Source organism: Oncorhynchus masou, chromosome 5 (assembly GCF_036934945.1).
Source record: "Oncorhynchus masou masou isolate Uvic2021 chromosome 5, UVic_Omas_1.1, whole genome shotgun sequence".
Taxonomy (NCBI): Eukaryota; Metazoa; Chordata; class Actinopteri; order Salmoniformes; family Salmonidae; genus Oncorhynchus; species Oncorhynchus masou.
In genome coordinates this window covers 13211295-13217711 of record NC_088216.1, presented here as the reverse complement: position 1 = coordinate 13217711, position 6417 = coordinate 13211295, and positions in this window count along the sequence as shown.

The window sequence follows — 6417 nt, the reverse complement described above, 5'->3', positions numbered from 1 at the left end:
TCCAGAGTAGTGATGTTGGACAGGCGGGTGCAGGCCGCGATCGGTTGAAGAGCATGCATTTAGTTTTACTTGTATTTAAGAGCAATTGAAGGCCACGGAAGGAGAGTTGTATGGCATTGAAGCTTGCCTGGAGGGTTGTTAACACAGTGTCCAAAGAAGGGACAGAAGTAAACAGAATGGTGTCGTCTGCGTACAGGTGGATCAGAGACTCACCAAGAGCGACATCATTGATGTATACAGAGAAGAGAGTCGGTCCAAGAATTGAACCCTGTGGCACCCCCATAGAGACTGCCTAAGGTCCGGACAGCAGACCCTCCGATTTGACACACTGAACTCTATCAGAGAAGTAGTTGGTGAACCAGGCGAGGCAATCATTTGAGAAACCAAGGCTGTCGAGTCTGCCGATGAGGATGTGGTGATTGACAGAGTCGAAAGCCTTGGCCAGATCAATGAATACGGCTGCACAGTAATGTTTCTTATCGATGGCGGTTAAGATATCGTTTAGGACCTTGGGCGTGGCTGAGGTGCACCCATGACCAACTCTGAAACCAGATTGCATAGCAGATAAGGTATGGAGAGATTCGAAATGGTCGGTAATCTGTTTGTTGACTTGGCTTTCGAAGGCCTTAGAAAGGCAGGGTAGGATAGATATAGGTCTGTAGCAGTTTGGGTCAAGAGTGTCCCCCTCTTTGAAGAGGGGGATGACCGCAGCTGCTTTCCAATCTTTGGGAATCTCAGACGACACGAAAGAGGTTGAACAGGCTAGTAATAGGGGTGGCAACAATTTCGGCAGATAATTTTAGAAAGGGTCCAGATTGTCTAGCCCGGCTGATTTGTAGGGGTCCAGATTTTGCAGCTCTTTCAGAACATCAGCTGACTGGATTTGGGAGAAGGAGAAATGGGGAAGGCTGGGGCGAGTTGCTGTGGGGTGTGCAGTGCTGTTGACCGGGGTAGGAGTAGACAGGTGGAAAGCATTGCCAGCCGTAGAAAAATGCTTATTGAAATTCTCAATTATAGTGGATTTATCAGTGGTGACAATGTTTCCTATCTTCAGTGCAGTGGGCAGCTGGGAGGAGGTGTTCTTATTCTCAATGGACTTTACAGTGTTCCAGAACTTTTTTGAGTTAGTGTTGCAGGAAGCAAATTTCTGCTTGAAAAAGCTAGCCTTGGCTTTTCTAACTGCCTGTGTATAATGGTTTCTAGCTTCCCTGAACAGCTGCATATCACTGGGGCTATTCAATGCTAATGCAGAATGCCATAGGATGTTTTTGTGTTGGTTAAGGGCAGTCAGGTCTGGGGAAAACCAAGGGCTATATCTGTTCCTGGTTCTAATTTTCTTGAATGGGGCATGCTTATTTAAGATGGTTAGGAAGGCATTTAAAAATAAAAAAACAGGAATCCTCTACTGACGGGATGAGATCAATATCCTTCCAGGATACCCCGGCCAGGTCGATTAGAAAGGCCTGCTCGCTGAAGTGTTTCAGGGAGCGTTTGACAATGATGAGTGGAGGTCGTTTGACCGCTGACCCATTACGGATGCAGGCAATGAGGCAGTGATCGCTGAGATCTTGGTTGAAGACAGCAGAGGTGTATTTAGAGGGCAAGTTGGTTAGGATGATATCTATGAGGGTGCCTGAGTTTAAGGCTTTGGGGAGGTACCTGGTACGTTCATTGATAGTTTGTGTGAGATTGAGGGCATCAAGCTTAGATTATAGGATGGCTGGGGTGTTAAGCATGTTCCAGTTTAGGTCGCCTAGCAGCATGAGCTCTGAAGATAGATGGGGGGCAATCAGTTCACATATGGTGTCCAGAGCACAGCTGGGGGCAGAGGGTGGTCTATAGCAGGCGGCAACAGTGAGAGACTTGTTTTTAGAGAGGTGGATTTTTAAAAGTAGAAGTTCAAATTGTTTGGATACAGACCTGGATAGTAGGACAGAACTATGCAGGCTATATTTTTAGTAGATTGCAACACCGCCCCCTTTGGCAGCTCTATCTTGTCTGAAAATGTTGTAGTTTGGGATGAAAATGTCAGAATTTTTGGTGGTCTTCCTAAGCCAGGATTCATACACAGCTAAACATCCAGGTTGGCAGAGTGTACTAAAGCAGTGAATAAAACAAACTTAGGGAGGAGGCTTCTAATGTTAACATGCATGAAACCAAGGCTATTACGGTTACAGAAGTCATCAAAAGAGAGCGCCTGGGAAATAGGAGTGGAGCTAGGCACTGCAGGGCCTGGATTCACCTCTACATCGCCAGAGGAACAGAGGAGGAGTAGGATAAGGTTACGGCTAAATGCTATAAGAATTGGTCGTCTAGAACGTATGGAACAGAGAGTAAAAGGAGGTTTCTGGGAGCGATAAAATAGCTTCAAGGTATAATGTACAGACAACTGTATGATAGGATGTGAATACAGTGGAGGTAAACCTAGGCATTGAGTGATGATGAGAGAGATATTGTCTCCAGAAACATGATTGAAACCAGGAGATGTCATCGCATGTATGGGTGGTGGAACTCATAGGTTGGATAAGGTATAGTAAGCAGGACTAGAGGCTCTACAGTGAAATAAGCCAATTAACACTAACCAGAACAGCAATGGACAAGGCATATTGTCATTAAGGAAAGGCATGCTTAGTCGAGTGATCAAAAGGGTCCAGTGAGTAGTGAGGTTGGTTGGGGGTCATGGCGATTCAGACAGCTAGCCGGGCCATCGGTAGCAAACTAGCATAGGATGGAGGTCTGTTATTAGCCACCTCGTGCGTTTCCGTCGGTAGGATTAGTGGGGTTCCGTGTGGTAGAGGGGATGAATCCAATTCGCAAAAAAACAAACAAAAAAACTTCTGTACACAGACACACGGTTATCTGACCAAATGATCAGGGGTACAGTAGTATCTACCATTTCTATTACTATTTATCTAGCATACACACTCACACTCTTTCAAACATGATTTGGTAAAGTTATCATGGGTAGTATTTTATTTGACTATCTTTCACACACACACCTCATTGGCTAGGTTAGCAAGCTAGGCTATGCTAACTAGCCACATCTAGCACAACCTCACTACTAAACTGACCTGGCATTCCTACTATTGTGGACACTTGTCTCCAAGCAGAATTGTTTGTGTTTATGTCCCTGTAGCTGTCAGCTGTTGTGTCAAAAAGACACGGTTTTGAGGACACTGCGATAATTATTCTCTCCTCCATGTGTCCAACTGCATGCGACCATTTGCAAAAGGTGCCTGCATCAGTATAGTTGCCTAGCTATGTAAAAGGTGCCTGCATCAGTATAGTTGCCTAGCTATGTAAAAGGTACCTGCATCAGTATAGTTGCCTAGCTGTGCAAAAGGTAACCGGATTTGGTATAGTTGCCCAGCTGTGTAAAAGGTACCTGCATCAGTATAGTTGCCCAGCTGTGTAAAAGGTACCTGCATCAGTATAGTTGCCTATGTCACGTCTAATCAAGGTGGGTGGAATCAGGCGCAGATAGCGATATGAAAGTTTTATTCTCCGGTGAACAAGAAACACGGTCAACCCAATACACACAGGGTGAACAATCCAACACAGGATAAAAGACGAACCGGAGAATAAGAACACAAGATAATAAATAATAATAATAATATCCCATTTAGCAGACGCTTTTGTCCAAAGCGACTTACAAGTCGGCTGGGGCCACTACTTTTGCATATGGGTGGCCCCAGTGGGAAACGAACCCACGACGCTTGGCGTTGCAAGCGCCATGCTCTACCGACTGAGCCTACACCGACAGACATAGATGACAAATAAACAATCCCGCACAAAACAAGGGCGGGACAACCTACATTATATACAGACACTAATTAACTAAACAACACACAGGTGAAACCAATCAGACAAAACCAACAGATACACGAAAAGGGATCGGTAGTGGCTAGTAGGACGGTGACGACGACCGCCGAGCACCGCCTGAACGGGCAGGAGAGCCAACCTCGGCAGAAGTCGTGACAGTACCACCCCCCCCCCGACGCGCGGCTCCCGCAGCGCGCCGCCACCGTCCTCGAGGACGACCCGGAGGACGAGGTGCTGGGCGATCCGGGTGGAGGAATTCTATCAGGAGAGAAGGGTCCAAAATGTCCCTCAACGGAACCCAGCATCTCTCCTCCGGGCCGTACCCCTCCCAGTCCACGAGGTACTGTAGGCCCCCCACCCGGCGTCTCGAATCCAGAATGCCTCGAGCTGTATACGCCGGGGACCCCTCGATGTCCAGAGGGGGCGGAGGGACCTCAGGCACCTCACCTTCTTGCAGGGGACCAGCCACCACCGGCCTGAGGAGAGACACATGAAACGAGGGGTTAATACGGTAATACCTTGGAAATTGTAACCTATAACACACCTCGTTTATTCTCCTCAGGACTTTGAACGGCCCCACACACTGCGGCCCCAGCTTCCGACAGGGCAGGCGGAGGGACAGGTTTCGGGTCGAGAGCCAGACCCTGTCCCCCGGTGCAAACACGGGGGTCTCACTGCAGTGCTGGTCAGCGCTCCTCTTCTGCCGTTCTCCCGCTAACCGTAATGAGACCTGAACGGCTTTCCAGGTGTCCTTGGAGCGCTGTACCCATTCCTCCACCGCAGGACTCTGATGCCATGGAGCCAGGACCGGCTGGTAACCTAACACACACTCAAAAGGAGACAAGTTAGTAGAGGAGTAGCGTAAGGAGTTCTGGGCTAGTTCGGCCCATGGAACATACCTTGCCCACTCACCAGGCCGGTCCCGACAATAGGACCGCAGAAACCTGCCCACATCCTGGTTTACGCGCTCCACCTGCCCATTACTCTCGGGGTGAAAACCTGAGGTTAAGCTAACCGAGACCCCCAGTCTCTCCATAAACCCCCTCCACACTCTGGACGTGAATTGGGGACCCCGATCAGAGACGATGTCCTCAGGCACCCCATAGTGCCGGAAGACGTGGGTAAACAAGGCCTCAGCAGTCTGCAGGGCCGTAGGGAGACCGGGCAACGGAATGAGAAAACAGGACTTAGAAAACCGATCCACAACGACCAGGATCGTAGTACTTCCGTGGGACGGGGGAAGGTCGGTAAGAAAGTCCACCGATAAGTGTGTCCACGGCTGTTGTGGAACGGGGAGGGGTTGTAATTTCCCTCTAGGCAAGTGCAGAGGAGCCTTGCTCTGAGCACACACTGAGCAGGAGGAGACATAAAATCTCACGTCTTTAGCCAGTGTGGGCCACCAGTATCTCCCTCTCAGACTCTGCACTGTCCTCTTGATACCAGGATGACCCGAGGAGGGAAGAGTATGAGCCCACCGAATCAGCTTGTCCCGGACCACCCTCGGCACGTACTTGGTCCCTACTGGACAGAATGCAAAATGTTATGCAATGACGCAGTCGGTGTGTTCGAAGCGTTAGGCTTTTTGTCCGAGCATACTCATTCATGATCCTCTCCCCTCCAGGTTTGTTCTTCAGAATGTCTTCAATCGTCTAAGTCTTGAGTAATTTAAAAAAGGAACACACTAACACTTAAAACAAGCACGTATAATGATTCACCCTTTCACAACTTTCACTGACATTTATCACTCAATCTTCAAGTTTGGCATTTGTTTAAACTGGAAATGTGCAGTACCTACATGAGAGACGATTATCCTCAGCTGTCTTTCTTGTAGCAGGACTCTCAGCAGTCTTTCTTGTAGCAGGAATCTTCTGCAATATAATGGTGTCCTCGGAGTCCCCCTCATTGTCTCCACGGCATTTTGATAAGGAGCTGCTTGTAGAGGAGCTCAATGAATCGAGCAATCATGTTAACATTTAACTGGTGTGATTAACACTAATTATAACACCATTTAGGTGGAAACATCCATTATTATGATTAGAGGACTTTTGTTAATGACAAGCGGAATGCAACATTTTGAATTGATTAGGCCCACTACTGTTCTAAAAGGGGTGGGAGAGGTGAGCACAGAAACAAAGATCATTTTAAAATATCAAAATGAGAAAAGAAATCAGCAGATATATCTGCTTGTCTCACATGTGTGTTAGGCTAGCCAGGGCCGTATGGATGAATGTGAAGCTCTCAGCTAATAAGTAACTCACCATCAGGGTAAACAAATCTCCAGCACACCATGGTCTTGTTTCTTTAGAAAAAACTCAAACACCTCCTCATCAACTTCAGTCTTCAATTCATCATAGACTTTTAAGTCTAGAGTTGGAATGTCAAATTTATTTGCAATTGTGAAGACAAAATAAGATTGCACAACCTTATTGATTAAATATGTTGTGTATTTCTTGGGAGAAAAATCAGAACAGATATCAAGAGGTCATCTTTACTTGAACATCGTAATCCCAAAACTGACTCAGTGCTTCTTTCCACGTCAATTCCAATTACATGCAGTCTACAGCCTGTCAATTACTGCCACAGCTGGGGGGGACT